We start from the raw sequence: 6,828 nt of genomic DNA on the forward strand, positions 1-6,828 counted from the left end.
ATCGCGTTTTCTGAAGCCGGCATTACCTCGCTCATTGAACACCTTAAAACTTCATCATCGGCCGGCGTCGACGAAATTAACTCCAAAATACTGCGCAACACTAATAATATTTCTGCAATGTACTTATTGTTATTGTTTTCACAGTCGCTTTCTACAGGTTCCATTCCGGATGACTGGAAAGTGGGAAAGGTCATTCCCGTCTTTAAGTCCGGTAACAAAGATTCTCCTTTAAATTACCGTCCGATATCATTAACCAGCATACCTTGCAAAATCATGGAACACGTCATCTATTCTCAAATCATGGACTTTCTTGACGCTATCAACTTCTTTCATCCCTCACAACACGGGTTTCGCAAGGGTTTGTCATGTGAAACTCAACTGGCCGTCTTTCTTCATGACGTTCACTCTAACCTCGACCTAAATTTACAAACTGACGCTATTTTTCTAGACTTTGCTAAAGCATTTGATAAAGTTCCCCACAGGCGTTTACTGCTAAAACTAACCATGCTAAAACTGCATCCTAACGTCTTATTGTGTATCGAAGAATTCCTTTCTAAGCGCTCCCAGTTTGTTCTCGTTAATAGCCAGAGTTCCAACCCTCTTCCAGTAACATCAGGCGTACCCCAAGGTTCTGTACTTGCTCCCCTCCTATTCTTAATCTACATAAACGACTTACCCTCAAACCTGGTTTGCAATGTTCGTCTGTTTGCAGACGACTGCGTTATTTACCACACGATTTCCAACACCTTTGACCAATCACAGCTGCAAAACGACATTGACACAGTGCATGCCTGGTGCGATGACTGGCTAATGTCGCTTAATCCTAATAAATGTAAACTCGTATCTTTTCACCGCCGGCGTAACCCCCATATTTTCTCTTACTCCGTTGCTAACGTTCCACTAGAATCTGTACACTCATACAAGTACCTAGGTGTCACCTTGTGCCAGGATCTCTCCTGGCGCTCTCATGTAACGAACATCGTCGCATCAGCTAACCGGTCATTGGGTTTTTTGAAACGTCACCTACGGCACGCCCCTCAAAGTATTAAACTTCTCGCCTACCAATCACTCATTCGACCAAAACTAGAATACGCATCTGCTATCTGGAGCCCGCAACAAGCATATCTCATCAGTTCACTAGAATCTGTCCAAAATCGCGCCACGAGGTTCATTCATTCTGCCTATTCATACGACATCAGTGTATCGTCACTTAAACGACAATCAGGTTTATCAACTCTTGCCCATCGTCGTCGCATTGCTTCTCTTAGTCTGTTTCATAAGTTTTTTTACAGTTCCCTCGGACAACCACCCTACATCACACCGCCCGCTCGCATATCTCATCGCACCGGCCATCCACTGCAAGTGTCATGCCAACGCTCCCGCACCGTCACTTTTTCCGCATCCTTTTTTCTTCGCACTGCTAAAGACTGGAATGGCCTTCCCCACGACGTTGATGCCATCACCTGCCAATCAAGTTTTGTGAACAATTTAAATATGCATTTCATAAATATCATGTAAGCAACCATATTCAACCCATATTTGTACTCCCACCCCTTATGTAACACCCCCAAAGTGGGGTCTTTAAGGTAATAAAGTGAAGTGAAGTGAAGTGAACAGAATGGTGTCATCTTGAAGAAAAACTTCGCAGCGAAAAGAACAGCCTAACTCTTTGTTGTACGTGCAAGTCTCCGCCAAGAAGTTCTAAAGGCCTCACACGACGAGCTGAAAGCTGGTCATCTCGAGTTTTCTTGCACCCTCCGCCGCACTCAAGACAAGTATTATTAGCCCCGACTGTCTGCCGATGTCGCACATCATGTGAATACCTACCAAGATTATCAGTGAGGGAAGACCCCTCCCACCCGACCAGGATGATTTCTGAACCCCACTGAACACCACTTAAGTCACTTTCAGCCCATCGGCATGGACTTTCTCATGTCGTCTTCTGATGTTAACGCCTCGTAATAAGTCGTCATAGCGACCGACTACCTGACCCACTACGCCGCGGCAAAAGCCCTGCCAAATAGAACAGCAGCAGAAGTCGCAAAATTCTTCGCGGAGTGCATTCTTCTGTGACACGGCGCCCCCTGTGTGCTCATCACGGACAGAGGTACAGCATTCACGGTGGAACTGTCGCAAGCCATCCTGCGTTACAACGAACCAACGAACGAACCAACGAACTGACTGATCTTCTGAACTAAACCGTCGCCGACATGCATGTCGGTGTCGAACACAATACGTGGGACGTCACTTTGCCTTACATTGTCTTCGCCTACAAAACCACAGTACAGTAGACTACACAGATGATGCCATTTAGGCTCGTCCATGGCAAGAGGCCACGACCACGCTAGACACCATACTGCTCAACACGTCTGACAAAGTTAACATCGACGTCGCCGCCACCATCAACGCTAAGAAAAAGCCCGAAGACTTGGCCATTTACGGATCAAATACCAACAGTGAACTAACGTCAGACGCTAGATCCTGCGAAGACGCAACGCGGAATACAAGTCAGTAGAGCGAGGGCCGTATTTCGAGTTTGTGTCATAATAAAAAGTGTCATAAGTCTGCCGCAGCGGCCACACATGATTGGTCGAAGCGCTGGAGGCGGATGTCGGTTCGGTTGCGACTCAGAGTGTCGGCAGGATGTCGCTTCGTTGCGCTTGCCGCAGCAAAATGTCCAGCGGAGCTGTTGCTCCTTGCCGAGAAATGGAACGCGACAAATGCAACATGAAAAAAATTCAGCCACAATTCCTGTTGCGCATCGAATTCCAAAGTAAAGGGACAATATAAAGGCTCCTTTATTTACCGAGTGGACTTCAACAAATAGAAACAATAGTTCAGTTACACTTTTCTGCACTGTAAAGGCCAGACCGGTACTTAGAGAAGAAAATATTGTACGTAACTACGCATGGCTGCTCAGTGACAGAAGGCGGCCGCTGCACCCGTCGATCGCCGATGGAAAATAAACGGCAGCTAGCCTGCTCGCCCAACACTTTGTTTTACATTTATCTTGAGGGTAAAACTAAACAGGGAGGAGAAACATTTTGCGGGATGCACTCACTAGCTGCACAATGCGCACTCCCTTCAGTGCTGAACCATCAAGACACCGTGACGACTTCCCGTCTGCATCATCGCTGAACGTCAAGTTGGTGCCGTGATCGGACGGCTGTGCAGGCGGTAATTTACGTTTGTAATTAATTTTATGCATGCATGACGAGAACCGCGAGGTGGCGCTGTTAGGTTTTTAATTTCTGTCCAGCAAATGAAACGGATGAGCTAAAAATATTTCTTGCTGTGTTTCTCTTCATATATGTGTTGGGAGACTTCGCAGATGAAGTTGTCATAGCTTCGCCATGGTACCAGGTGCACGCAAGTCCACACTGACACGTGAAAACTAACTTGCAAGCCAACTAGCGCGATGCAGAGCCACACCACGGCGGACTACAATAACCATAAAGGACGCCCAAAAACCACATCTGGCATGTCAAACGCGTGGGTGTAGAAGCGCGTCCCTGGCGTCTGACCATCAGTTCACATGAGCGGCTTCATGCTGCCATGCAATACACATAATCATGGTGCAGGACGTTTCAACAGCTAATTGAGAGTTCTAGAATAGGAAGCGCACATTTGCGCGCAGTAAACTCAAGCATTTGGGGTACATCATGCTTTATATTAATCGTCCAAAGCAGAAGTACGGAGACGAGATAACTACAGTGATTGTAGTGCCATCCGGTTTGAATGAAGATAAAAATTTCTACTACAAGCCGGTGCTCATTAGGGCTAGGGCCTAACAAATCGTCCAACGAAATAAAAACAGGCCAGAGTTATCGTCCATTCAAATTTTAGTATTCAATATAAGAGGAAGCGAAAGCCCCGTAAACAGTATATCCAGTTCACATGAACAAAAACGCAGTAACACCGACGAGTTCCCTTTGAAGCGAGAGTCTTCACATCAGATGGAGCTGTCATGGCTGTCCTTAAGCGTCTGCTGCTACGTGTTTGACGTCTTCTGTTAGCTTGTTGTCGCTGAGCTGTACAAATTTCCATGGAAGAAATGGCGTTGGCGGCGGAAGAATGGAGTGTGACGTTGCAAACATGAGGTAACTGTCAAAGAGAAGCGAAAGACTACAAATTGAAAATGGCGAAAAACTCCTGCTACAAGCAGCCAGTTTCCTCATGCTTGATTTCTTAAACCATGCATATGCGGTAGAAACTAAGTTTTCATCACTCCCCCCTATGCAATGTGCGGGTCATCCTCTGTGTGCTTCTAGTCTTCGTAAAAATTTTGAAGACACAACATGAAACATATTGAAGAGAATCACATGGAATAAATACATCACTGCGCAAGTAGTTAAAGACGCTATATCCCTTCTTGGTAGCCTGCCCGGCACCATGAAGTTCTTCCCGCTTGTACCAATCCGGCGTACTATCCTACGGTTCCTTTGAGAGGTTTGTGGTGGAATTAACTTGTGGCCTTAGGGCCTTCATGAAATGACCATTCTGATGCAACTGATGCGATCAAAAATCGTGCCACCAGAAACAATACTCAGAAATAGCGCTTAGTACAGTTGTTTCACAGCACGGTGAGCAACGATGATGCTTCCAATCTGCAATCCAGATGTCAAGTAGGCTCTATTTCTAGGAAGGATTTTTCAACACATCAGCAGATATCCTCAAATAATTAAGAACCAACATGCTCTCTGTTTCTAACTTGCGTTAAATCATTTTACGCACTTCCCGAGAGCTGTTTCTCATGCAGTGAGCATACAAAGTGTTCCTTCTTTTAACTTTACCTTGATTAAACAGATCCGACCAAGAGTTCGACGTTAAGCTGCACCGAAGATGTAATTGTAACATCGTTAATCAATTACATTTTATAACACGCTTCTTTTGCGGTAGCTAATTTGGAGGCAAAAATGTTTTTCGCGAGCCCGAAGCTTCGAAATCGGTGTTAGTACTAAGTGTATCGCTGCTTTCAAATTATTTCCTTATTTCGAAGTTTAGAACTTTGCTGCACATCGTATACTACCATCCTTTATTTTGCCTTCGGGATATCTTATAAACGAGCTTATTGCTTATCTTCTGCAGCATGTGTCAATGAGGTGCAATGAGTTTCTCGAACTCACCATTCCGCAAATAGGTTGTGTTCAAAAAGCACGGTGACCAACAGAAACATCGATAATTTCATGCTTGGTTAAACGGGTCGTCACAGCGATGGAAGAAAGGAATCGAATTTAAATAAAATAAACCACCACAAACAAGGCTAGGGTGCAGATATGTGTAAATTTGAGTAATGCTTTGCAGTTAATGTCACGTCACAAACATTGTCTTTTTATTTTCAAGTGTACTGTATTGTTTCGCATGTCGCCATCCTTATAATGAGCGAATGACCTCAGCAGTGCATTGAGGACCGGCTCACGTGGTGCTGACCTCGAGAAAAGAAAGCTGTGTTCGCCGTTATTCTTGCTAAAATTCTCCGACTTGCTTACAGCAAAAGAACAGCTGACACCTGAACCTCTACCACAACCTCTTGGTGCAATGAAAACGTCAAAAAAGCCGAGAAACCCACCTATCTGCTTTGTAAGGTTCTGGTTATTGTGCCTGGATATTCTCTCTTCCTTCCAAATAAACTGCAGTGAATGAAAGAGGTCAGCTGTACATAGTCCGCACTAACGAAGCCTGACGAGTGTTTTCGTACGACGTTTTGAAACTCTTTGTTCACTGCTTCAAATCAGTATGGCTAGCGGCGCCTCAGAATTAGTGTTTGGGGGACGAAAGCAAGTGCAAACTCTGCGGGGTTTTAAATAGGATAAATAGTTTCTCGCCGCTTAATCACGGCTGTCACAGTTCAAAACCGCCTGACCCCACCCCATGATCACGTATGCTATCTAATGCGCATCGACCACGACCGGCTTTGCTCTGAGGGAACAAATGAACGACACACTTACTTACCCTGATAGGCATTTATTGCTATAACAACAATAACACCAGCTAGCAACAAAAATTGCTGATGGCCTAGCTCTGTTATTCCAGGATATACGTAGCGAAAACGATGAGACTTTTGGATCGGAAGAGTTGATATGTGAAACCCATGCATTCACTAGATGCGCCTTTATTCATGATTAAACCTTAAGCCGCCGTGCCGAAAAAAAATGATACTGTCCGCCACGACGGCTTAAGGTTTAGTCATGAATAAAGGGGCCATGTGATCTGTTGCTCCATGTGATCTCTTGATCTATTTTCATCTATTGATCGGTGTTGTGCCATGTGATCTATTTATGTTGCTGGAGCTATTTAGTGTCTGGAAGAGCCGCATGATGGACCGCCAAGCCGAATCACCACGATCGTCGAAATTTTTTTTTCTCGAACAATGGGCTTCGGTGCGGGGAGTGTATGCTGCCCTTCAAGAGCCGCCTATCTGGCTCCCCTAGCTGGATGCACGTGTGTGCCTCCCAGACTTTTGATGTTTTTGAAGGAGGGGTCATGCAGAGGTAAAGTGGCCGGTTTGTTTTTGTGGCCTAAGCATGCTTAGACTTTTGTTTTCGGCTCTATTTCTATGTAACAAAGAGAAAAAGCCGTCGTGGCGGAGTGGCAGCAGTAAAGAAAAAAAATGTCGGAGTGGCAGCATCTCCGCCTCAAAGGCCAAACACCCTAGTTAAACTCTTTGCCTCGACAGAGGTTTCCTTTTTTATTCAGTGAGTGTGCGGAAGTTTCAGTGGCTCCCATAGATGGCTCCACCTAATGTGTTGGTTAGCGGTTAAGAGCGTAACGGCAGGTAAGGGCGGCTCCGCAGCGAGGCGCGCGGTGTGAAGTCATGCCAGGTGGCGT

Source organism: Amblyomma americanum, chromosome 5 (assembly GCF_052857255.1).
Source record: "Amblyomma americanum isolate KBUSLIRL-KWMA chromosome 5, ASM5285725v1, whole genome shotgun sequence".
In the NCBI taxonomy this organism is placed as follows: domain Eukaryota; kingdom Metazoa; phylum Arthropoda; class Arachnida; order Ixodida; family Ixodidae; genus Amblyomma; species Amblyomma americanum.